This window comes from Macaca mulatta, chromosome 1, assembly GCF_049350105.2.
Source record: "Macaca mulatta isolate MMU2019108-1 chromosome 1, T2T-MMU8v2.0, whole genome shotgun sequence".
Taxonomy (NCBI): Eukaryota; Metazoa; Chordata; class Mammalia; order Primates; family Cercopithecidae; genus Macaca; species Macaca mulatta.
In genome coordinates, this window is record NC_133406.1 from 175,711,874 (window position 1) to 175,739,163 (window position 27,290).

General features: G+C 41.3%; 1 protein-coding gene and 1 pseudogene across 14 annotated transcripts in view; one reads left to right on the forward strand and one right to left on the reverse strand.

The window, feature by feature from the left end:
- The window catches only part of JAK1 (Janus kinase 1), a 130,884-nt gene that overhangs the window by 37,685 nt on the left and 65,909 nt on the right, over positions 1-27,290 (forward strand). For 3 of the 14 annotated variants that reach the window (XM_077997993.1, XM_077998092.1, XM_077998282.1), the window contains exon 2: positions 2,293-2,411. The gene's annotated coding sequence lies outside the window, so the exon portion shown is untranslated. 14 annotated transcript variants of the gene reach the window in all.
- LOC114672108 (cytochrome c oxidase subunit NDUFA4 pseudogene) lies at positions 8,719-9,106 on the reverse strand (annotated as a pseudogene).

Genomic DNA, 27,290 nt, shown 5'->3' on the forward strand with positions numbered 1-27,290 from the left:
TGTCTCCGTAGCAGCGTGACCATCAGCGACCTGTTACCTTAAGGATTCTATAGTTCATTCGTTTATTAATTCAGCAGCTCCTTCTTAAGTACCTGTAGTGTAAAAGGAGACAGGGTACCAAGCTACAAAGAGCACCATCTTTGGAGTCAAATCTGGGTTTGAAATTTGTCTTTTCTGTTGACTGTCTGTGTAATGTTTGGCAAATTATTAAGCTTTCTGAGCCTCATTTATTTGTTCATTTGCCCACTTATTCAACAAATATTTATTGAGCATTGCCCTTGGCTGGATGAAGATAAAAAAAAAGGAAGACAGATGCAGTTCTTTCTCTCATCTCTAGTGAGGATGTGGACACAAAACAAATACATGGATCAACACATAACAATTCTAGGCTGTCACAAGTGACCTGAGGAAAAGAAACAAGGATGTGCTAAAATTAATAGGAGCTGGAGGGTAGTGGGAAGGGACACGGGAGACCGGGCCAGAGAGACAGAGCTCTTTCTTAATAGGGTTGTCAGGGAACACCCGTCAGAGGCGAGCACATAAGCAGACCCAAAGAATGGTGAGGAACTGGCGTGCAGAGAGCAGTCAAGGCTGAAGAATCAGCTTGGACAAAGGTGGGAAGTAGTTGGTATATTTGAGGACATAAAAATATGGACTTGAGGCATAATGGAAGACAAGATTGGAGACAGTGATGATAACAGTAGCAAGCACTTGTTTAGTTCCTGCTATGTCCAGACACTGTGCTGAGTGCCTTCACATACATTAACTCTTTTAATGCTGACCAAAATACTATGGAGCACATTTTACGATCATTGTTTTACGGATGAGGAAATTGAGGCACAGATGGGCTAAATAACTTATCCAGGATTTCCCAGCTGGCATGTGGTAGAGCTGAGATTCAAACACATGTGTTCTGGTTCCAGACTCTGTGCTGATGTCTACTCTGCTGTAGTGCCAATGAAGGCTGGGTCGTGCCAGACCTCAGTTTCTTCATCAGTAAAATGAAACTAATATGTGGATTAAACAAAACGTGTGTAGAATGGCAGCCATATCATATCATAAGCATTCATCAGGTGGACTGTATATCTAGTGGTGGTGGTAGTTGTGGTCAGCATTGTAGGAGAATACAGGGGTACATTAGGAGCTAACCCTCTAGGGAACGACCGTGTATACTGATAATTGGTAATGTAAGGAGGACAGGGGTAAGGGCCCTGAGGAAAGTGTGTACATGAACAGTGCTTCTACGGCTCTGAAGTGGGTCAGTTCATTCCACCTGGGCAGTGTGGAGCCACTTGGGGGTTGGGGGAGGGGATCCTGCTGTTGAGTATGGAAAAATGGGCAGGAGTCACATACACTGAGCAGGCAGGAGGAGCATTTCCTCTGCACCATCTGGTGAGCAAACATCTAGTGTGTACTCAGAGCTGGAAAGTGGAGTCTGGGGACAATAGCACCGGCCACAGGAGAGAGGCAGGAACCGGAGTGAAGATAGGTTAGAGCCAGCACTCACTGGGGGCTTGATGCCATTCTGAAGCTTTGAATCTTTATGCATCAGGGAATGTGTGGTCCTGGGGTCCACAACTCGGTTTAAGGATAAATTTGGGTATCTTCCCAGCTTTCTGTGATTCTGGCTGAGCAGCAGAGAGGAATTTTGTTTTAGCTTTTATTTGATATGCTATCTGTCATCTAGCTAAAGGGGCCTGCCCACCTACTGGGGTTCATGCAGAGGAGAGATACCACTCTAGTAGGAGGCTTTATGACCCCACTTCTCCAGGCAGTTGGTTTTATAGGTGGTTGCTAATATCTGGCACAGGCTTGGAGCTAGATAGATCTGGGCTGTATAGTCTGGGCTTTAACAGCATTTGACCTTGGATCTTGTGTTTGGACCTCATTTAGTTCCCTGTAAAGTAGGGATTTATACCATGTCTCATTGTTTTATAAAGGTCAAATAAGTGCATGGCACTATGCGCCTGAAGAGCATGGTAAGTGCTCGAATGATGGTAGTCAGAATTACTAGATTGCATGGTGTGGAAGGCCCAGTTACCCACAGGAAGTCAGTTTAAACTGACTAATTGTCTTCTCCCATATTTTTGAGGTTAGGAAGCCTAATCAGTTGGCAGGACTCATTGGAGCCACATTGAGATGGATATTAAAGCCATTCCCAGACTTTGTGGGACATCAGGCCATGATGTATACACAGTTTTCTTCTTCTTGTTTTATTTTTCCTTAAGGCTTTATTTTCTTAAAGCAGTTTTAGGTTTAGAGCAATTTTTTTTTTTTTTTTTTTTGAGACAGAGTTTCCCTCTTGTCACCCAGTCTGGAGTACAATGGTGCAATCTTGGTGCACTGCAACCTCTGTCTCCTAGGTTCAAGCGATTCTCCTGCCTCAGCCTCCCAAGTAGCTGGCATTACAGGTATGTGCCACCATACCCTACTAATTTTTTGTATTTTTTTTTTTTTATTAGAGATGGGGTTTCACTGTGTTGACCAGGCTGGTCTTGAACTCTTGACCTCAGGTGATCCACCCACCTCAGCCTCCCAAAGTGCTGGGATTACAGGCATGAGCCGCTGTGCCCAGCCTACAGCAAAATTAAGAGGCAGGTACAGATCTCACACATGCGTAACCTCCCTCATAACCAACATTTCCCACCAGAATGGTACATTTGTTGCACTTGGTGAACCTACACTGACATCATTATCACTCAAGTCCATAGTTTAGATTAGGGTCCACTCTTGGAGTTGTACATTCTATGGGTTTGGACAAATGTATGATGACATGTACCCACCATCATTGTATTGCAGAGAGTATTTTCACTGCCCTAAAAGTCCTTTGTACTTTGCCTGTTCAGCCCCTGCCCACCATGTGTATTTGCTGTCCTGATTTTAGATAATCATTATGGGGTTGGAATAATAGCATCCTATGAAGTGTTTGTGGCTTTAAGTGAATGTCAGCAGTTCTACATTCCTGTCCAGTAGATGCTATCTTTCAATTTGCCGAAAATACTGATTCTGTTTTTCTGTACTTCAGAACAAACAGAGGAATTTTAGAAGAACTACCACCCACTTCCTCAGACTCACTGATCACCTACTTAGGAGCCACACATAGTTCTAAGGTCGGTGCATGACATACAAAGACAGTAAGACCTTACTTGGCCTCATAGCAGAGCACAGCTGGGGCAGTGGGCCCTTGTTGTTTGTCTCTTTGATGCTGGGCTGGGTACCTTTGACATTTAGGAGGTCATGGCTAGGAATACTAGGAATCCTATAATGTGCACAGCAATAGTCCTGTGGATAGAATAATTTTTCTGTAGCCTGCGTGACTTTCAAATGTCTCCCCAAACTTTCTTTGCAGGGAGAAAGCCTGTTCGTAATTTTCTGAACCTAGAACGTGTAATTCCATTTTATGTAAAGGACTTTTTGCATTGTTTTGATATACCCTTAATTTTCTAGGAATGCCACTACTATGTAAATTGGTACAATGTACTATATAAGCTACTACACTATTTTATTTGTAACTTTGCCAAAAGCTGTTTACCATTTTTATAAATCACTCGCCAATGTTGGTGTGCATGTATTTGTGTCATCAAGAATAATATGCAAGATTCTGACTGCGTTTATAGTTATTGCATTCAGGGTTGTTCTGTTGTGTTAGACTACTTCATTATGTCTCCTGATGTACTCGTGATAGAGCAATTGCTACTGAGATATATATTCTTACAGATTTCTTTAAATTCTTTATAGTTAGGACATTATATTATTTTGAAATTGCATATAGTTTATATTATTTTTGATTTTCATTTCAGGGTAGTAAAGGGAGAGCATTACGACATATATGTTTTAAAAAACAGCAAGAGTCGGAATGGGAGGTGTTGGGAACCGTTGGTCTGATGCATTGGAACTGTATCAGTAAGACCTGGCAAAGTGCAGAGAAGTCTGTAGGGGAGAGTTTAAGCTTCATTTTGTTTTAAGTCATGGTATGTGTGGCCTTGATTCTAAACTCTGTCTTTGAATAAAGTTGTTTTTGTCTGGTGGTTTTGAAGTTTTAGAAAATGGGAGTATACAAGTAGATGTGAAGTGGTTACAGTGGTTTAGTCACAGCACCCTGGGCCTGAGAATCTTAGCTGAAGGGACTCTAATTTGTGACATAGTCACCACAGCCAACCAATGGGAATGTCCCCATGTGATCTGAACCAAAGTGGTTTTGGAGTGTTTAAAAATGTGTGTTTAATAAGCTAAAATTATCTGTTAACTGTTCAAGGGTGATTTTTGTATTTTCAAGCATTCACAATTCTAATTAAATGGCATTGTGTAATCACTTGTGGTCTCAATGTAGTTTATAATGAGTTAGAATAATGAAGGGATAGTGAGACTGGAAGTTAGAGACACAGATACCCATTCTGCTTAAGGTATCCTTAAACAGATAGGTGTTAGGACCAGTAAGTAGTGATCCCAGAAACACAATAAAATGTTTAATGAAGTGCTAATTATGTTGTGTCAGTCATTGTAGGCTGGAGTTGATGGAGCTAAGTAGTGGAGGAGGAGGTTGGATTGAGATGGGTCTTGAGGGGTAGAAAGTAGAATATTAGTAGAAAGAACCTGCAATTGTTTCCTACCCCGACTTTCCAGGTTATTATTATCTACAGAGTCACATTGGCTTGTATTCCAAATTTACTTTTGTAGTAGCTAATAAGTGTCTTTTTTATTTAGTACCTAATGTATGATTTCTACTGTGGTTGGTCCTTGACAACAGTTAGATGAGAACGAATTGATACTAGAGATGCAGAAATTTAAGGCTGAGAAGCTCAAGTGCCCAGGACCACACACAGCTCGTAAGTGGCAGAGCCAGGATTTAAACTCAAGTTCGACTGATGTCAAAGCCACTCCTTATGGTCTTTTCATACTTTTGCTCTAGAGATGGTGATCATGATTAGCTTGTTTACTTACCAACCATTTTCTATTCAGATTATAAAGCAGATCTCATTTGGCTGAAGACTTGGAAATTTAAGTGTTTGATATGTAATCTATGATTGAATTTAAATGAGGTATGGTTAGAAAGTTCCAGCCCAGTTAGTAATTTAGCACCTTAAAGCATTTGACAAGCATGGTTAACCAAAAACCTAAATCATACTAAATGTTTGAAGTGGTGAACAGGAGGGAAGATTTTTATATTGTTACTAGTCAGCTTTAAAAAAAATGTGTTTGTAAACTGAGAAGTCTAGGTATGTGACATTTATACTCCTGATGTTTGACTGGCTTTGGAAATTCCCACATTGTGACTTCTTGTAAGCTTGGCTGAATAAACTGACAGGGGATTCCAGCCCTTATTGTATAATTAAAGGTGAGGATACAGAGTGAATCTCCCTACCTCCAAGTATTGTGTAGTTAATTGTAGCTACCAATGAAATTATCAGGTCAATGTGAAAAAAAAACCTTGTTTTTATTTATACAGGGTACAGGGATGGTCTGGTTAGTTGTTCCCAAGTAACTAACTGGGGAGACCATTTAATAGTGTTTTTTTTTTTTTTTTTTTCTCATAAGAACAATCAAATGAGGAAACTAATAGCACTGTGGGCTGCTTAGGGAATTTTTGTCCCTGAAAGAACTGCTGCAAACCCTGTGTCTCAGGAAGGATGACGGAATGTCTCAATGTCCATCTGTAGGGAGAAGATTGAAGTCCCTATGCTGATCTACTCTGCCTGTGCAACTCTGTGATTTGCAGCCGATTACTTAATCTCTCTTTACTGTTGTTGACTCAAGTCATGCTATAGCTGGTTTTTCATATTCCAAGGACAGAGTTCAATAATTATCTTCTTGGTTGGAAATGGAAAAAAGGTATATCTGGAGTCAAGTCCAAATGGGTAAGCCATCTTACTCTAGCAACTCATCGTACAAAGGGACTAAGAAGGGAATAGAGAAGCTGTAGTGTTTATAAAAGGTTGATCTACTCCCAGTAGTATAATCACAAAAATTTCTAAAAGGTTTTATTTCAACCATTTATTTTCTTATCCCTAGGTTACACACCAGTTTGGTGAGAAGAGCTCAGTTTTTCGTTTTAAATGAGCTGAGTGCTTGTCGCAGTTCAGCCACTTGCTAGCTGCATAGCCTTATGCAAGTCACTTAATTCTCTGAATCTCTGTTTCTTTATCTGTAAAATGGATGTGATAACATCTTCCCTACACACTCCAGAAGGTCACTGGAAATCAGTTAATAGATGTGAAAGTGCTTTGTACACTTCAAAGGGCTGCCTAAATGTCTGTACGAGCCTGAAGGATAGTTGTTATGCATTCAGTTATCAGTAGTCTAGGCGGCTGTGCAGAAAGGCAGAGGCGAGGGAGTCATATTTTTGACAACTGACTTGGGGTTCTGTGATCCAAAGCCCGGAAATGCTCACTTAGATTTTTTTCCTAATGCAGCAGTCTTGTGCTGGATTTTGGAGTGTAGTAGAAACGTGTGCTACACTTATTAAAGGGGTTTGGCACTCTGTAATGTGGGATTACTGGCATAGAAGATGAAATGATAAAGGAACATCTCATCATATTCAGATGTGTGAGTCATGCACACATATGAGTTACTTTGAAAAATGGAATTATAATAGAAATGGGCATGAGTTCAACTTATATTATTTTCCTTGGCTTTAGCAGTTTTCAGGTTAAAAGTCACTGGATACATTTAACTGTCTTAAAGCATAGCATTTATAAAAAGCTTTTAGAACTTAGACTGTACAAAAGCACCTGAATTGCAAACTGTGTCTTTTATTTTCTCTACTAGTAGGATATTAGGGACAGTTTTGCCCTGGACCTGTTCTTGTGTACTGCTTTGATACTTAGGCAGTGATTCAGTAAGCAGGAATATATAGACTCGTATAACCCTGTTGGCCTTCAGGGAGCTTCATGCTCATTTATTCTGCCTGCCTGTTTTACAGTGGGGAAAACTGAGGGCCAGAAGGATTCCTTGAATTATCCAAGGCCCAAAGTTAGATTCTGGCAGAGGCAGGGTTAGAACTCATTCAGTCCACACTATGCTGTCATCAGTGCTGGATGAGAAAATTTCCACTGCGAGCATTAATTTAATTTTATTTAATTTTAGTTTAGTCTAGTCTAGTCTTAGTTTAGTTTAAGACAGAGTCTTGCTCTGTCGCCCAGGCAGGAGTGCAGTGGATCTCAGCTCATTCCAGCCTCTGCTTCCTAGGCTTAAGCAATTCTCAAGTAGTTCTCAGCCTCCCAAATAGCTGGGACTACAGGCACGTGCCTCCACACCCAGTTAATTTTTATGTTTTATGTAGAGATGGGGTCTCGCCATGTTGCCCAGGCTGGTCTTGAACTCTGGGCTCAAGTGATCTACCTGCCTTGGCCTCCCAAAATGCTCGGATTAGAGGCGTGTGCCACCACACCTGTCCCGTTTATTCCATTTAAATTACTGTTCATTTCATGTAAGCCACTTTTCCGTGTTTCTATCAATTTCAGATTTGGACATAATTTTCAAGGATTATCCTTTTTTTTTTTTTTTTTGAGACGGAGTCTCGCGCTGTCACCCAGGCTGGAGTGCAGTGGCCGGATCTCAGCTCACTGCAAGCTCCGCCTCCCGGGTTCACGCCATTCTCCTGCCTCCGCCTCCCGAGTAGCTGGGACTACAGGCGTCCGCCACCTCGGCCGGCTAGTTTTTTTTTTGTATTTTTTAGTAGAGACGGGGTTTCACCGTGTTAACCAGGATGGTCTCGATCTCCTGACCTCGTGATCCGCCCGTCTCGGCCTCCCAAAGTGCTGGGATTACAGGCTTGAGCCACCGCGCCCGGCCTCAAGGATTATCCTTAATGCTACACCTCCTCTTTATGCTTAAAAATTTTGTTTGATTCATTTAACCAGAAATGATCACCGTGATTTTTACCTTTCAATAGGGAGCTACTTTTTCATTAATTACTTGGGTCATATTTGTCACTTGATTCTTAGCACTTTTTTCTTCTGATGTCATTATTATTTATCGAGAAACACTTGAGTTCTTACTCTGTGCCAGGCTCTGTGCTTAGCAGGTGCTGGAGGTGGGAAGGCACTGAGTGATGGAAGGACCTCATCCAAGAACCTGACTCTGTCCTGAGAGGATCTAGTGTGTCTGTCAGGCCCCACTCCATTTGACTTGGGACTATTATTGTTTTTATAGTAGCTAATGGAGAGACTCATTAGGAAAAGTCATGCTTTTATTCATTTCTGTTTTCAACCTAGCTAAGGAGACATACATTACAAGTAAATAATGGCACCAATTGGCACATGATGAAAGTCCAGGGGATTATTGCCTAGGTAGAATTTTAGAAAGTTGCTGCCGTTCAGGATGGTCTTTAAAGAAGCACAGTATTTGATTACTGGAGAGGATAAGGTAATTGATTTTTTTTTTCAAGTTTCAGTTATTTATTAATCAGTATACTCTCCAACACAATATATCAACATGATTTCATGTATCTAAAGGATAAATATTTCCTAGTTAAGTGGAAAATTGTGCACATAGCTTCTGGAAGATCTTCATTCTTTTCTTTTTTTTTTTTGAGATGGAGTCTTGCTCTGCCGCCCAGGCTTGGAGGTGCAGTGGCGCTATCTTGGCTCACTGCAAGCTCCGCCTCCCGGGTTCACGCCATTCTTCTGCCTCAGCCTCCCGAGTAGCTGGGACGGCAGCCACCTGCCACCACGCCCGGCTAATTTTTTGTATTTTTTTTAGTAGAGACAGGGTTTCACCATGTTAGCCAGGATGGTCTCGATCTCCTGACCTCGTGATCTGCCCGCCTTGGCCTCCCAAAGTGCTGGGATTACAGGCATGAGCCACCGCGCCCAGCCTGGAAGATCTTCATTCTAAGCAGCTTTATAGTGAAACATTTCATTTAGAAGTCTGGACTTTCTTTCTTCATTTGCTGCAATCCACATTCACTGAGTAGAACTTGTATTGCTCGTTGGAACCCAGTTTATTCCAGGGCCCTGGGTCATTCTTTCTGGCCCAGCTGACATCTGGATTGAAATGCCAGATGCAAGACATACAGTGCAGCTCTGGTGCTGCTAGCTCCATTAAATACAAAGAGGGGGATCAAACTCAGCTCCTTCTTGGCCTGACCAAGGACCTAGTGGAGCATGTTTTCAGCAAGGGCCTCTAATTTAAAAGGAGAGAATTAGCTTAGCTGCCACGCCCTTGACTAAGCAGTATCTCAGAATAACGTAATTGAAAATTAATGAGTATCTACTTAGGGTCTTGAAATATATTTAATTTTCTGTGGAGGGGACTTTTTTTTTTTTTTTTTTTTTTGAGACTGAGTCTGGCTCTGTCGCCCAGGCTGGAGTGCTGTGGCCGGATCTCAGCTCACTGCAAGCTCCGCCTCCCGGGTTTACGCCATTCTCCTGCCTCAGCCTCCGGAGTAGCTGGGACCACAGGCGCCCGCCACCTCGCCCGGCTAGTTTTTTGTATTTTTTAGTAGAGACGGGGTTTCACCGTGTTAGCCAGGATGGTCTCGATCTCCTGACCTTGTGATCCGCCCGTCTCAGCCTCCCAAAGTGCTGGGATTACAGGCTTGAGCCACCGTGCCCGGCTTGGAGGGGACTTTTAAAATTGAAAAACGTATCAACATAGAGAAGACTATATAAACAGTATGTGTGTAGTTAGAGAAAAATACCTATGTATCCACCATTCAGGTTAAGAAAGAGAACATTACTGGTGTCTTAGAAATCACCTGGTACTCCACTGCACTTCCCTCAGAGGTAACAGTCACCCTCATTTTGGTATCAATCATTTCCTTCCTACCAGTGTATATGTCCCCAAAGCAGGCATAAACCTCGGTATATAAGGAAAGGGCAGTGATGCCAAGATGAAGGCTCCCAGGAGAAGAGCTTCATGGTCTGTGGTTGAATTCATTACCCCGGATCTGAACAGAAACTCTGGGTCAAGTCTGGATCGAGAGTTGAGAGGTTTCAGGGACCCTTTTGGGAAAGTCAGTAGAAAAGATCATGAATGAATTGTGGGAAACAGGGCTTCTCATAGTTGGGGGTGCCTGGAAGACTGCAGTGGGCCCAGCTGTTGGGAGCCTGGGAGGAATGGAGTCAAGAGGGATGGGCTGCTCCACCCTGGCTTATGTCCAGCTCTCAGGAATAGGCCACATGGAATACTTCTGTGGGGTGAAATAGTCTGCTGATTCAGGCAGCAGGACACAGCGCGGGAACAGCAACTTCATCAGTGCATGATTAAGAAGACCACTCTGTTCCTTGCTCCTGGGAATTCCCTTCACTTCCTCTTTGTTTAATCTTTATTTCCTGTGTTGGAGCCTGTCTCCTGCTATTTTCAGAAGGGTGCATAGCAGTATGTTTTTTGAGGTCTTTGATGTCTAACTGTGTCTTGATTCTTCCTTCATAATTTGTTGATAATTTGGCTGGTTATAGACTTCTGGGTTGGAAGTTGTTTCCCTTCAGAATTTTGAAGGCATTGGGTGGCTGTCTCTTTCCTCGGTGCAGCTCTTAAAAAGCCTGAGAATATTCTCAATCCTTGATCTTTTGAATGTAGCCTGTTTTATTCTCTTTTGGAAGCTTATAGACCCTTGTTTCCAATGTTCTGAAGTTTCCCAGGAATGACCCAAACAGGTCTTTTTCTCCATTGTTTTGATGGGCCTTTCCAACCTGGCAACTGGTAGCCTTTGGTTCTGGGAAGTCTTTCTCAAATGGTTTTGCTGATGATTTTCTCCCCTCCACTTTCTCCGTCTTTTCTTTAGGAATTCAGACATGTGACTGTCTGGATTGGCCCTTTTAATTTTCTTATCTCTTTTCTCCTATTTTCAAACTGTTCTTTTCTAACCTATTTCCTAAACCTTTTTTTTTTTTTTTTGAGAAAGGGTTTCACTCTTGTCACCCAGGCTGGATGGAGTTCAGTGGCGGAATCTCGGCTCACTGCAACCTCTGCCTCCTGGTTCAAGCGATTCTCCCACGTCAGCCTTCTGAGTAGCTGGGACTACAGGTGCACGCCACCATGCCTGGCTAATTTTTGTATTTTTAGCAGAGACAGGGTTTCACCATGTTGGTCAGGGTGATCTCGAACTCCAGACCTCAAGAGATCCCCTTGCCTCAGCCTTCCAAAGTGCTGGGGTTACAGTCATGAGCCACCGCGCCTGGCCTTTCCTAAACATTATCTTCCAACCTTTCTAGCTTTTGAAAATTAAGGTATTATTTACCTACAGCAAAGCATGTCAATCCTAAGTGTTTCTTTGGCTTAGTTTTGACAATCATATATGCTTGTGCAGTTACCATCCTAAACAAAATATAGAACATTTCTATCAACCTAGAAAGTTCCGTAGGGCCCTTTCCCAGCTGTGTTTTCATTTCTGTTGTTATCTTTTTAATATTCAAGAGCTCCTTTTTTCTCTGAAATGTTACTTTCAAAAAGAAACATTTTATTCTTGATTCATAAATAAAAGGTATTCTTTTATCTTTCCGAAGACATTAATTTTTAAAGTTTTCTCTCTGCGTAATGTTTTCTCTGAGTTGCTTTTTTCTGTCTCCGTGTCTGCATTAGAGGCTTTCCTCAGACATCTGTTTACCTTGGCTGTTTGTTTATGATTAAACTTGGAGGAAGGCTGAGCATGTGCCCGGGGCTCGTGAACTTTGGACATCACTAAGAGTGAGCCATTAATTGGGGAACTCCCAACCTCTGTGTCTTTAGGTCAGTACTGGTGAGATGGTCACATTCCTCAGAAGACGGTATTCAGTCCCTCACCTGGAGGGCTAGGGACTGGCTGCCAGCATTTCTGGAGCTGCGAGGAAGAGAGTGAAGGCTGTAGCATCCTGGCCCCCAGCACTCAGCATGTGTGCAGATGCCGTCTTTCTGCGTGCATGGAGGTTCCCATGCTTTGCCTGGCATCACTAGTTACAGGACCCTTTGTCTTATCCTTTCCAGAAACTAAACCTATAGACCTGTGTTTCCTTAAAATAAAATAGTCACTAGCCACATGGTAGCCACTTAAATTTAAATTAACATTTAATAAGATTAAGTCAGTTTCTCAGTTACGCTAGCCATCTTTTAAGTGCCTAGTAGCCACATGTGACTGGCTGCCGTGCTGGGCACGGCACAGATACAGAATGTTTTGTGGACCGTTTTACTGGACAGTGCTGGTCTAGACTTTTGCTCGGGCGGAGGAGTGACCAAGGGGATTCTTTTTCTCAAATGCCTTTCCCCAGCCCTCTTTCTTCACCCCAGTTCTGCTACTTCCTTCCAGTTCCTGTGACTTTGGAGACTTCTGTGGTATATGTTGATTTGGTTATCAGCTTTTGCCGTTATCAGCTTGGGATTCAGTATTTGTGGATTATTGATGTCATTTTTATTTTTATTTTTATTTTTTTTTACACATCCAACTACTTTCCAGTTTCCAAAGTTGTAGTTTTCTCCTCTTCTATTCCCCTTACATATTTGTGAATTTGGTTTTAAAAACATGCTGTATTTATCATACTACTTTATATATTTTAAAAATATGTACTACAGGCTGGGCGCGGTGGCTCACGCCTGTAATCCCAGCACTTTGGGAGGCCGAGGTGGGCGGATCACAAGGTCAGGAGATCGAGATCATCCTGGCTAACACAGTGAAACCCCTTCTCTACTAAAAAAAATACAAAAAAAAAAATAGCCAGGCACGGTGGCGGGCGCCTGTAGTCCCAGCTACTCAGGAGGCTGAGGCAGGAGAATGGCATGATCCCGGGAGGCGGAGCTTGCAGTGAGCCGAGATCGCGCCACTGCACTCCAGCCAGGGGGACAGAGCGAGATTCCTTCTCAAAAAAAAAAAAAAAAAAAAATCTATATTTTAGTGGAGTTTCAGAAGGGAATGAAATTGGGTATTTGTGTTCAATCTGCCATTTTAGCTGGGAATCCTGCCTCATTTACCTTCACAATCCTGTAAGGTATATATGTGGTTATTCTCATTTTATAGTGAAGAGAGGCAGGTAAAATAATTGACTCAAGGTCACATAGCTAGTAAGTGGGATTTGAAGTTGGGTCAGACTTAAAAAATCAGAGAGGTTTTTTATTGAATAGTGTTGTGCCTTATCTTGTATTGAGGAAAGACCCACCCATCACACATTCCCCACGTTGCAATACTATAGTTATAGTTGTGTTTTAAATACCATGTATTTGGCCGGGCACAGTGGCTCATGCCTGTAATTCCAGCACTTTGGGAAGCAGAGACGGGTGGATTACTTGAGGTCAGGAGTTCAAGACCAGCCTGGCCAACATGGTGAAACCCCGTCTCTACTAAAAGTACAAAAATTAGCCGGGCATGGTGGTACATGCCTGTAATCCCAGCTACTCAGGAGACTGAGGCAGGAGAATCACTAGAACCCCGGAGGCGGAGGTTGCAGTGAGCTGAGATCACGCCACTGCAGTCCAGCCTGAGTGACAGATGAGACTCTGTCAAAAAAACAAAACCAAACCATGTATTTGCCCAGATATTTCCCAGTTTTCCTTACAACCACTTAATAAAAGAGGTCAGCCTTGGATAGTTCTCAGGTTCTTTTCTCCTCAGCTGTTTATTTCATTGTTTTGGGACTTTACAACCTCTAAATGTTGTGTTAGCTTTCTCTTTAGCAATTCTCAAAGTGTTTAGAGTCAGAAGCATTCCATTGTTTAACTTAAACCTTTTATTTAAAGCATCTATGGTCATTCTCTCATATTAAAATTGTTCCCATATCTGTCTCTTAATTTAAACCTCACTTTTCATAAGACGGCAAGTAGATTGTGTTTGTTTTTGAATCGCTAGTGCCTGGCCCCTTGTCTGAGGTAGGGGATTCATAAGTGTTTGGTTCAACATCATCTTTTATTTGAACCATTGCAAGTGCTTCCAAACTGCTGGTCTCTGCCTTCTGTCAGCTGCTCTCAAAATGACCTGACATTGGTCTTTCTCAAAATCAACATTCACTGGCCTCCTCTAACCTGCTTTGTAGAGTCCTGGCTACTCAACATGGTCTAGAGGGTTGACCACGCCTGCCTCTCCCCACTGCTGTAGCCCCATGTCTGGCCACTCACCCCCCAACGTACCCTCCAGTGCACCAATGTGCACTTCATCTGATCCACCCTTACATGGAGTTAGAGGATTATTTTTGTTCCCACACACTTTGTTTCAATTCCTTCCTTCCTTCCTCCTTTCCTCCCTCATGGAATCTCGCCATATGTATTATTCTGCAGTTTGATTTTTCTCCTTAATACAAAGCTTATCATTTTGTAACTGTTGAATGGTCAGTTCTATTAGTATCTGGTTCATAGGAATTACTACCATTGTATGGCCAATTTCTAGCACAGAGGCTGGCACATTGTAGGCACACAAAAATTATTTATTGCGTGAAATTGAGCCATGGTGTTGAGTAAGTCCATGGCAGTTCACTTGCGATTTATTGTCTTGGAATTCTGCTGTCAGTAGGGTGATCATATGTTCCACTATATGCCTATTCCTATTTTCCCAGTATAGTTATGAATAGTTCCTGATGTTTTAATACCTCCTAGTTTGTACAGTAAATTGTATATACACCCCAACCTGGGCAATAAGGTGAGACCCTGTCTCTACAAAAAAAACCAAAAAATACAAAAATTAGCCAGACGTGATGGGGTGCGCACCTGTAGTCTCGGCTGTTCTGGACGTTGAGGTGGGAGGTTTCAGCATGGAGCCTGGGAGGCCGAGATTGCAGTGAGCCAAGATTGTGCCACTGCACTCCAGCTTGGGTGACAGAGTGAGACCTATCTCAAAAAAATGTATATATAATTTTTATATGTATATGGGCACCCTACCAATCAAACACATCTAGGTGGAAGCTCATTTTACCATATCCAGTGGAACAGCTAGAGAATAAGAAATATTTGGGCTGTGAGGTTGCATTTGAAACATTGAATCCAATTTCTTTCCAAGCAGCCAATCAGCAAAGCCCCAAATCATACACTGGAAAAGTTACCTTTGATGCATCTTCAAAGCCTAAATGTTTCATTTTCCAGAAGGACTACTGATTCCTTTTAGAAGTACTTTTACAAGGAGTGGTTTACCTTTCAGAAATGGACCTTGCTTTGTTGCTCTGCTACTTCCCAGCAGTATGACCTTGGCAAAGTTCTCCTGGAATATAAAATGGGGATGAGAATAGTCCTGCTTTACAGGGTTAATGTGGCAATTGAGATCATTCTTGCAGAGTGATTAGCATTGTTAGTGGCATAGTAAGTGCTTAGCAAGTATCAGCTTTTATAATTGGTGTTATGATCATGACCATTACTATCTTTTGACATAGACTAGTTCAGAAGACGTTGGTTATGGTCTTGGAAGGAGTGACTAGGATCTGCCCCACAGCTTTCTAATTGCAATGTATATGGCCTTAACTGCCTGTAAATGCAGGATGCTACTGCATTGTAGAGGGTGGATAAAGAAAATCAGTAAGAAGAAATCATGTGTGGGTTGCAGAGGAGAGAGCAGAATGACATAACTGTGGTTGCAAGTGAGTCAGGGGTTAGCTGTGTCTGCTTTGGAAGTCTTGGGTGGGTCAGATTTGGATTGGTATTAGAGCAGATGGGCCTCAGAATCACCTGAGAGTTCAAAAAATTGTCTACTCTGGGTTCCAGCCTCGGAGACCCTGATTGATATAGGGTAAAGATTGGAATTCATATATTTTTTAAAAGCTCCCAGGTAATTTTGATATACAGCTGGGTTTGAGAATTACTTGATGGAGTGACCATTTATTACCTAATAATTCTGTAAAACATTTCCTAATCATTTGCTATTTAATATAAGACGGATGATGACATAGGGGTCGGAAAACAGAGAAAGATTATTGGTAGTGTATAAAATGGAGAGCCTGAATTAATGGAATTTAATTTTATGAGAGTTTTGAATTTAAGCCCGTCATGAATCTATGTTGTTATTGTCTAGGATCCTTGCCTATATTTAGAGCATTTGAAATGAAATAACAGAAAATTGTGAAGTCAGGAACAAAGTCCTGTTAGAAATGTAAAATACTCAAAATATGAACCTAGCTATGATTGGATTTAAAACTGAAAGGTAGATATTTTCTCCTGACATTTAAAAATGTTTTCAACTTTTATTGCTGTTACCGGAAAAGAGAAGGAACTTAGCTAGGTGCATATCATCGATACTTGACTGGGTCCAGGTCATTACTTAGATGATTTAATGGAAGGGCACTGGGTTAGGAGTCAGTAGACCTGCGTGGAGTCTCAACTCAGATACTTCTTTTAGCAAAACCTGAGTTCGTTACTTCACTCATCTTTTTGGCATGTATTTTCTTATCTGTAAAATGGAGACAATGTTATTGGCCTCTATCCTGCATGGTATTGTTGGGGGTGTAATGAGGACATGTATGTGTTAGGAATGTAAAGCTGTGATGAACACAGAGAGTGACCATATGTCTCTGGTTGCCTAGGGCAGCCCCAGTTTACACCTGTTGTTGGGTTTAATTATTGATAGCACACTCTTTAACTCTGAGGTATCCCAGTTTGGTTGGTAAATTACATGGTCACTCTGTACTCATAACACCCATCCATTTTTACTATTAATCTTTCGAAGTAGGAAGGTTTTCTGGCCCATTCCTGTGGCCCCAGATCCCTCACCAAATAATCAAGCATTTCTTAGATGCTTTCTGGTAATTTTCTTCGATTTTATGTGAAGTTCACCTCTCCAACTACATTGGTCAGTAGATAATAATTGTTTTTGTTTCCTCACTCCTGAATAATTTTCTTGTTTATCATGGTATTAGCATTTTAAACACTTTAATTGCCCATTTTGGTTGGTGCATCTTAAGAAAGTAAATTCCAAGGGCAGGCAGAGGACAGAGGAACCCCAGCGGGAGATGGCTTTGTGGAATAACACTAAAAATGAAGAGTACAGTTTGTTGGCTGATGTTCTGACTTGGTTTTTTGGAATCTAAAGGCCCTATGTTGATTTTTTTTCTTTTTTTAAATTTGAGACAGAGTCTTGCTTTGTCATCCAGGCTGGAGTGCAGTGGCGCAATCCCGAGTTACTGCAACCTCTGCCTCCCAGGTTCAAACTATTCTCCTGCCTCAGCCTCCTACTGTAATCTCAGAGCTGGGATTATAGGCACTTGCCACCATGCCTGGCTAGTTTTTGTATTTTTAGTAGAGTCGGGGTTTCGCCGTGTTGGCCAGGCTGGTCACGAACTCCTGACCTCAAGTGATCAGCCCGCCTCAGCCTCCCAAAGTGCTGGGATTCCGGGCGTGAGCCACCGTGCCTGGCCATATGTTGATATTTCGATATTTCTAAGTACAGTGTAACCCTCCAAAGTGATTGGGAAGACCACAGAAGCTCTAGATGAAGTTTCAAATGCTCCCTCTTCCCCCAGAGAAATTTAAGAACTACCATCAGAAAAACTTTTCATTCCTCGAATAACATTTTCTTTTCCCTTTTTTGACAATGAGCAGCACATTTGATCATATTTCTCCCCTACTTTTTTTTTCGACCCCTAAGAAACTCAAAGCCAAATTTGTGGCCCATCCTTCATGTCTATGTGGAAAGCAGTAGCCTACAAATAACTTTCCACTAGCCTTGACTTTTTGTCCCATGTTAATCTCCTTAGTCTTGGATTTTAAAAATATGTATTTCTGTTTTATTCAATGTGTTCTTATAAACTGCCTTGGAATCTTGTGGGTTAAGTTAAAGATTAAATAAATAACGAATATAAAGATGGTATCATAGTTTCAACATTATTTTCATGAAATTGTTTGAAATTTAGAAGGCACACGCTTTTGTGGTACGGAGACCTTTACTGCCTGAGAATCAATAGAGAATATACTTTGATCTACCATCCCACCGAGGTCACCTCCCACCAGAACGGGGCTAAAGAGAACAAATTAGCACCAATATGTTGCCTATTAAAGCTCTTGGACAAATGATTGATAACACTCAGTGTATGCAGGTGGGAATAAGAGCAGGTTCCTGTTTTATTTTTTTTGAGACCCTGTCTTATTTTTTTGTGTGATGGTCTCACTGTTGCCCAGGCTGGAGTGCAGCAGTGCTGTCACAGCTCATTGCAGCCTTGACCTCCCACGCTCAGGTGATCCTCCCACTTCAGCCTCCCAAGAAGCTGGGACTACAGGCGTGTGCTACCACACCTGGTTAATTTTTTTTTTTGTAGAGACAGGATTTCCCTGTATTGCCCAGGCTGGTCTTGAACTCCTGGCCTCAAGCGATCCTCTTGCCTCATCCTTCCAAAGTGCTGGGATTACAAGTGGGAGCCACTGTGTCTGGCCTAGAAGATCTGTTTTCTTTTCTCTGAATAATTCTTATGACACTGGCTCTCCCTCCGTCTCTCTTTGTCATTTTTCCCAGCTACCCTTTTTTCCTTGTTTTGTCCTCTTCTTCCCTCCATCCTAAAACCTTTGATCACAAGCTAGTTTCCTTTCTGTGTCATCCTCTCCCCTCTACTAAATGCTACTTCGCCCCCACCTGCTTTCAGCTGTGCTTGCCTCTGAGACCCTCTTTCACCATGGCTCAGGTGGGGTGCATGTGCCAGCTTCTCTGTCAGCAGCTCTTGTGAGCAGCAACCACTGCTAACAAGCTTCCCGAAAACTAGGAAAAGAGATACACCATTAAATACCAAGCGGTAATTTGGAAACAAAAGAAAACATCACATTTGATTGGAATGCCTTATGTTGCATCCAGATAGTTTGGTAGGAAGGAGAAATTAAAATGTCGCGGATAGCTAGCGTAATGCTAGATAGCAGTAGCAGTAGAATCTCAGTTCTTTTGTCTTTTTAAAATTAGCTTGTTTGTTCATTCATTCATTCACTCACTCAGCAATCACTTATCTGTGTCTGTTATATTGCCCGTAGTGTTTTCATGGGTTTGGACTTTTATGATTATAGAGCTTTGTGAGACCTAGGACCTGGCCTGGGAATTTAGTACTTGCTTGCTTTCTGGGCTGGAGAAAGACTGCCTCTGATTATACAGTTTCTCCTATGCATAGAGGTTATATTCATAAATACAGTGTACACTGAATATTTATTTTAACAAGGGGAGAGAGTGTGTGTGTGTGTGTGTGTGTGTATGTTTGCCATGGACATACAATATATTCTAAAGATTGTGGGCGTATACTTCCATTTTAGCAAGCTTGAAATACAGCAATTTGAACATTGATTAAAATTATTCAAATACTATTTTACTAGTAAAAGGAATAAAAACCTGAAGACTAGGCAAGATAGGAACCTTAACCACCTGCTTCTGCTCTGGGGTTTTTGGGACCTTCTCCCAGAAGCACTAATTTAAGTAAAACATAATTAATGTATATTTTCTTCAATCTGCGTAGTAAAGCTTTTACTAATTGGAACAAATAAGAAGGACGACTTGCCTGAACATGTTGAAAGCTGCACAGTAGAATATGTGAAAAGGAATGGCACACTTGGAAATGGTAGCTCAGTAGAGAGCCCCATATCATGTTGAGATGAATAAGGATAGAGCTGAATAGATGCATCATTTTGAGAGGGTCACCGCCCTGAGAGTAAGGACTGGAAAAACTAGCCTTATATATGGCTTAATAGAGGTTTAATGTTTAAGAATTTGATAAGAATTACTTGTGATTAGTGCGTTTTAACCTGAGCAGTACTGACTTGACTTCTCTTTGTGTTACCAATACTACTTAGAGATAAATGGGTATTCCTAAAATGTCTGAAATGTTCTGTCTGTTAAGGAGGTCAGTAGTCTACTTTGTCACTTTTTTTTCTTTACCAGTTTCGTTTTTGGACAGATGGTACAATGCTATATACACTTTTGAGCATGTCTCAAGTTCCATAATGGAAAAACATGATTTAAAAGGATTTAGGCTAGTGAGAATAAGAGTAAGAGTCATAATTGTATTTCAATTAATGAATACAGTTTTGGTGTGAGCTGGGTCTACTTTGCTTTTTAGTAGTCCTTATTACTTTGTAGTAAGGAGACATGTGCGTTTCAGCAGTATGTATGTTTTATAACTTCTGTGCCTTTCAGGGGGCTCCACCTATACAATTAGGGAGATCCTGGCATGTCAGGGCTGAAGGTGCATTCATAACACATCTTGTTTTTTTTAAGTTCAGGGGAACATGTGCAGGTTTGTTATATAGGTAAACTTGTGTCATGCATGTTTGTTGTACAAATTATTTCATCACCCAGGTATTAAGTCTAGCACCCATTAGTTATTTTTCCTGATCCTTCTCTCACCCTTCACCCTCCACTAGGCCCCAGTGTGTGATGTTCCCCGCTGTGTGTCCAAACACATCTTATTTGTATGCTCTTATTGAACCTGGGGCTCAGGGAGGTGAAGGGATTTATTATGGCAGAGCCTTTAATGGGTCCAGCACTTTTTCTAAATTCTGCTTTGCTGTAGGTCTGAGAAAAGCCCAGAAGTTTATTGTGCTAGACAATGTTACTCTTTCTTTCAGAATTATAACCTTCCCGAACCCAGCCTTTTCATTTTCTAATAGCCATTTCCTCCTTTAAGGATGCCAGGAGGAATATATAAGTATATTTAGATAGAATGTATGCATACATCTCCACATCTTAGAAACACCCCCACTCCCAACCCCATGTACTGTTATTTTCATTTCAGAACTGGAATTAGGCTGTGGAAGCATCTGAACTGTTTCCCTCCCTATCATCTTTTCTCTTTTTACAAAATACAATTTTACCAAAACAAACCCAATTATATAGGTGTTACTGGAAAGTTTACTGTACTTTGGATCCATAAATATTCCTTTTTTTTTTTTTTTTGTGCTTCTCCTCACTGTTTAGAGGAGAAGTCTGCTGGACAAGGAGTTTTGAGTATGTGCATTTAGTAGGTAGATAGTGATAAAAGGAAAAAGAGAAACAAGCACAGGCATGAAATGTAGTAGTATACTCCATTCTGTTTTTCCTTTAAAGCTTTAAGAGGTAGTGTGGAATAGCAGAAACAGTCCTTCCCTTGATTGCTGGAGATGTGGGTTCAGGACCTGGCTTTTGCCATTTACTTACTCAATGAGTCATGTCACCTCCCTGTGTCAATATTTATGTATTCACTCACCACTTACTGAGCTTTGTCTATCATACACTGCAGATACAACAGAGAATAAAACTGTCACAGCCCTGCCTTCTTGGTGCTTATGTTAAGACAATGATAGTGACTGAGAATGGGGTAGTAGCAGTGGAGGCGGTGAGAAATCGTGGGATATGGGACATATTTTGAAGCTAAAGCTGATAGAATTGGTGATGGTTTAGATGTGGAATGTGAGAGAAAGACGTGTCAAGACTGACTGCTGGGGGGTTTTGCGCCTACAACATGGTGAATAGTGGCATTTACTGAGAGAGTGAATGCTGGGCAGGAGGGCGAAGGTGTGTGTTGATGGTGTGGGAATTCCAGGTTGCTTTTTATATAGATGATGCCTGTTAACTTCCAGGTAGAGATGCTGAAGAAGTAGTTGGAATTTATTTATTTATTTGAGATGGAGTTTTGCTTCTGTTGCCCAGGCTGGAGAGCAGTGGTGCAGTCTTGGCTCACTGCAGTCCCCACCTCCCAGGTTCAAATGATTCTCCTGCCTCAGCCTCCCAAGTGGCTGGGATTACAGGCATGCATCACCATGCCCGGCTAATTTTGTATTTTTAGTAAAGGTGGGGTTTCATCATGTTGGTCAGGCTGGTCTTGAACTCCTGACCTAAAGTGATCCACTCACCTTGGCCTCCCAAGGTAGTTGGATATTTGAGATCGGAGTTCTGAGATAGAAATTTGGACATTGTTAGCATATATGTGGCATTTGACTCATGCAACAGAGTGAGATCACTTCAGTAGATAGAGAAAAAGTGAATATCGAAGCCTGAGTGCTTGGGCCACCGACCTTTGGAGACTGAGAAGTGGGGGAGCTCCCTCTGGCTTCTGAGAATGAGAATGCTAGAACCTGACCTCTTTTCCTCATTTAGGTTGTTTGTAGGGAACGTGTGAGATACGTACACATAAACACACATCAAAAACGACTTAGTGCTTAATTACATGACTAAATATAGGAGTAAGGGAGGTTACATGGAGAAATCACTTTTTCACTTGATTTTTGTTCTAAAGGTCTGTTTTATGGGATTGGGTGAGGTGTGTGCAAATTTGTTATATGGCAGAGGTTCCCAATGTGTAGGTGTGTAAGTCTGGGATTCAAGGAAGTGAAGACAGGGAAGGTATTTGGGAAATTTTACAGGGGGCCTACCATACAATGTCTGTTTTCAATACGATTATTTCTGTCTTTATTAGTCCAAAAATATATATAGCAGTGGGATCCACGAGCTATTACCTTTAACAGGATTCTCATACTAAAAAAATTTAACACTGATTTTTGACATATGTAGAGCTATGTACATTTATAAAAACATGTATACATACTAAATGTGAATTGGATACAGTTGACATTGTCTGCTTTTGTGAACAGATATCTGCTTGGGTTCCCAGGTTTTAGTAAGCTGTTTGAACTCGTCTCATCTCACTCTGCTCTGCCCCTTCTCTGTCACCATCCTCCCACTGGAGATGAGGCAGGGTTTCCTGAACCGTGGGCTCTGTTCTGGGAAGACCCTGTGGCCAGCTCCCAGAGAAGACTTGCAGAAAGATGTGGGATGAGAACAGGAAGATCAAGTGGGTTGAAGGGGAAAAAAACAAGAAGACCAAGTCAAATAAAGGCAGAGGATCATTTGGGAGGGAGCTGAGGAAAGGAGCCTCCACTGTTCCCTAGGTGACCATATTTTCTCCCCCTCTTTGGATTATTTTCTTTCTGCCTACCTGTTTTATCAGAATTGCAAGGATTTTTCCCAGGTGTTTGGGTTGGTGAGTATTAGGTAAATATAACTTTTTCTGGGCATTACCTTCTAGAATACCTGCTTGAAGGTAAAATTGCAAAAATGACTCATTCTCCCCTGCTTTCATGGACACTGTTTTGGTCTGATCTTATTATATTGAAATCTTAGATTTTATCTCACGCTTGTGTTTATCCACTTTTACGGTTGTGTGTGTGTGTGTGCGCGTGTGTGTGTGTGTAATGTGGATACATGTGAATGAATGCCTTTTTCTAGAGAATCCGGTATATTAAGTCATCTACCCAGTAAGGAAGGTCTTCTGAGATTGATGCTCTCAGATAAATCTATAGAATTTGAGAAATGAAAGAGAGCATAGGGAACATCGGATGCAGACTTTTCCAAATGTATATTCCGTTAAAAAAGAAGTGCCTTGGTCTGATGATTTTTTAAGAGTTGGAGACTCACTACGTTTATTAACATATTAAAGGATTAAGAGCTCTTGCTGTTAAAAATATTATTTAACTCTGTTTAACCAGTGTTTCTCCAATTTTTTCACTATGGACCCTCATTTTCCTTGTCTCTCTTTTTAGAAGGATATGTACGTAGAACAGTTACTATCATTGCACGGAAGTACAAGGTTCCAGAAAACATAATTTGGGAATGCTAATTTAATTCTTACTTTTAAATTGAGCTTGATACTTATTTCTGTTGGTTTGTGTTCCCATATGTAGTATGAGCAGGTTGAATGAATTAATCAATTACTAATGTCACTCCTGACTGTGACGTTTTCTGGTTCTGATTTGTTAAATCAATATTTAAAAATTATATCTGTTTCTATATTAAAGAATCTTGCCTTTTTTGTTTTTACTAGTACCGTAGTGCCTAATACGGTGCCTGACACATAGTAGTGTCTCAGTAAATGTTACTGAACAAATATATACCTGTTAGATTCAGAGCACTGAACTAGCTATGTCTTGAGGCTGCAGAGAAGAATGATCTTGTTTTTGCTCTCAAGGGACTTGTAGTCAAGTCATTAACTTTCCTAAGAGCATGGAATGTGCCCTGGAGAGGTCCCAAATTAGAGCATGATCGTGATAATCTATAGGACAAAGATATATTGGACATTATTTCTGACCCTGCATCAGATGTGTGAATTACAGCACAGCTGGGCTATGTTAACATAACTTTCATGACAGGAAGTGTCTTTCAGTAATAGTTACTGCAGCAGCCACATAGTCCTTTTATCCCTGGCAAAGACTTTATGATGCTATCAGCACTAAGAGATAAGAGCTAGTATTATTCCCATTTTTATAGATACAAGAGCTAAGGCTCAGAGATTTAGGGACATGTCTAAGTTGACATACCTCCTGACTGAAAAGCCAGAATTAGGACCCAGGTGTGTGATTCTAAACCTTGTGCACTTATCCACTAGGCTTCCTGTCCTCTCACCAATCCTAGTATCTTTCATTATCTTATTTGTATTAGAAGCTCACCTTGAACAGGCTCAGAGAATTACACATATCCAGGCTTCATTGTGTCCCTGCTCTGCTCCCTCTGTCCCCATGCCACGAGGGCTGCTTTCTTTACAGCTGATGTGCTAGCTAGGGTCAGTTTTGGAGCAGGTAATAAAAAGTTTACAGATTTTGGGCCAGGTGCAGTGGCTCACGCCTGTAATCCCAGCACTTTGGGAGACTGAGGCGGGTGGATCACCTGAGGTCAGGAGTTCGAGACCAGCATGGCCAACATGGTGAAACCCCGTCTCTACTAAAAATACAAAAATTAGCCGGGCATGGTGGCACACACCTGTAATCCCAGCTACTCGGGAGGCTGAGGCAGGAGAGTCGCTTGAACCTGGAAGATGGAGGTTGCAGTGAGCTGAGATCGTACCATTGCACTCCAGCCTGGGTGACAAGAGTGAGACTTAGTCTCAAAAAAAAAAAATAGTTTACAGATTTTCTGCAAAGTTGGATATATTCATGTCCATTCTTACATTACTCTTTCTTATGATAATGGCACAGTTATCTTTTAACCACCAGTCCGGGGGCAAGTCCCTCAGTTTTTGTCAGGACTAACTCGGCTGGATGTGATTGAAAATCCACAGTGATAGTGACTTAAGAACAAAAGTTCTTTATCTTGCTATCATATAAAAGTTAGAGGAATACTCATTAGAATGGTATCATTTAAAAAATAAACAACAGCAAACCTGGGAAATAAGTGATGAAGATGTGGGGAGATTGGAACCATTATGCGTTGCTGGTGGGAATGTAAAATGGTGTAATTGCTATGGAGAACAGTCTGGCAGTTCCCCCAAAATCAAACATAGAATTAACATTACACTCATAGTTGTACACCCAAAAGATTGGAACACAGGAACTCAGCAGATACTTGTACATCACTGGTTCCTAACAGCAATAGTCATTAGAAACTGTTGTTCCATTCACAGTAGTCAAAAGGTGGAAATAATCTGAGTGTGTACCAACCAATGAATAAACAAAGTGTGATGTATACATACAATGGTATATTCATCTATAAAAAGGAATGAAGTTCTGGCATATGCTGCAACACAAATGAACCTTGAAGACACTATGCTAAGTGAAATAAGTCAAACACTAAAGGAAATATTGTATGATTCCACTTACATGAGGTGTCTAGGGTAGTCAAATTTATAGGAACAGAAAGTACGGTATGGGTAACCATGGGCTCTAGGGGAGGGAGGAATGAAGAGTTATTATTTAATGATACCAACTTCCTGTTTGGGATGATGAAGTAATTCTAGAAATGGATTGATACTGGTTATATGAATGAATAATGAATAATAACATTGTGAATGTACTTAATGCCACTGAATTGTACACTTAAAATGGTTAAAATAGTAAATTTTATGTGATGTATTTTTGGGCACATGCACAAAACATTGGAGGAATGTGGCCCACGCTGATGTGGTGACTGTTCACAGAGTTCAGCTCTTTCAGCTCACATGTTGCCATCTTTTGGGTATGTTCTTTGTCCTCACCAGCCATGTTGGCAGCATCCATATTCCAGGCTGCAGACAGGAGAAGGAATTAAGAAAATGGGGCAAAGGCCTTACAGTAGCCTCCAGGACAGAAGCTGCTACACAATACTTTTGCTTATATACTGTTGGCCAAACTTACTCATGTGGTCATATCTTGCTGCAAAGGAAGCTGGCAATTGTAGTCACTATTGTGAGCATTCTTGTGCACAGCTAAAAATTACTGTTGAAGGAGGGGAAGGACAATGGCATGCAATCAGCTGTCTCTGCCACCCCTGCGTGTTGGGGTCTGGTGCCCATTCACTCCCCTCTTCTGACTTTTGGTTAGTAGCTTATCCTTTTCCCTGGCCTTACCTTCATCCTTTAAATCCCTTCTTCCCATTATTTAAGTGTTCTCAGGTCTCTTCCATCTTAACATGCCATCTCACACACACACACACACACACACACACACACACTCACACACACACACACACACTCACACTCTCTCTCTCTCTCTGTCTCTGTCTCTGTCTGTCTCTCTCTCTCTCTGTCTCTCTCCAAATCCATGAGTAAAGGCACGGCATCCCCAGTGCTCATGTTACATCCTCAGATCCTTGTGCAGGGCATAGTACATAGGAGTTTTTCAACAACTCTTTGTTGAGAGAGCAAATGGATGAGTGAGGGGTTGAAACATTTCCCTCTAGCTTTTATCCTCGGGTTGACAGAGAGATGCTGCTGCTGTCTGTCTTACAACTATGGCAAAAATGACAGGACTGATGATTTTACTCCTTTTAGTGCTGAGGAGGCTGTTTGGGACCATGAAGTAGTTCTAGAAATGGTTGGTGCTGAGAAGAGCACTAAAGGGAGTAAAATACACTTTGGTTCTGGTGTTGTTGCTTACTAGCTACAATGACATTTGGGAAATTAAGTAATCTCTGTGAGCCTCAATTTTCTCATTTAAGGAAGTGAAGACTCCATTGAACTCACAATGATTAAATTAGAAAACTGTGGTAAAGAATACACCCCTGATAATATTATTTTGGCTTCCTATGGTGATTTTTAAGATTAAAGAGTATTGTCATCCCTATTTTATTTCTCTAAAATGATATTTTAAAAAATGTAAATGCACTATACAATAGAGTATTATTTGGTCACAAAAAGGAATGAAGCATTGGTGCATGCTACAGCATGGATCCCCTGAGGACATTCTGTAGGTGAAAGAAGCCAGACACACACATTACATGATTCAATTTCTATGAAATGTCTAGACTAGGCTATTAGACCAGTGGTTGCTAGAGGATGTGATAGGGGAGAATGGAGAGGGACTTGGGGTTTCTTTTTGGGGTGATGAAATGTTCTGGAAGTAGATTGTGATGATGGTTGCACACTTCTATGATTACACTAAAACCCACTGAATTATGCACTTAAAAAATAAGTTAAAAAATTTAAATGCCATTATAGGGCAATGTAATTATAAGTAAGATAATTCTTTTAAAACTGTGTCTAAGTTTTGGTTCACAATTTGTCAGT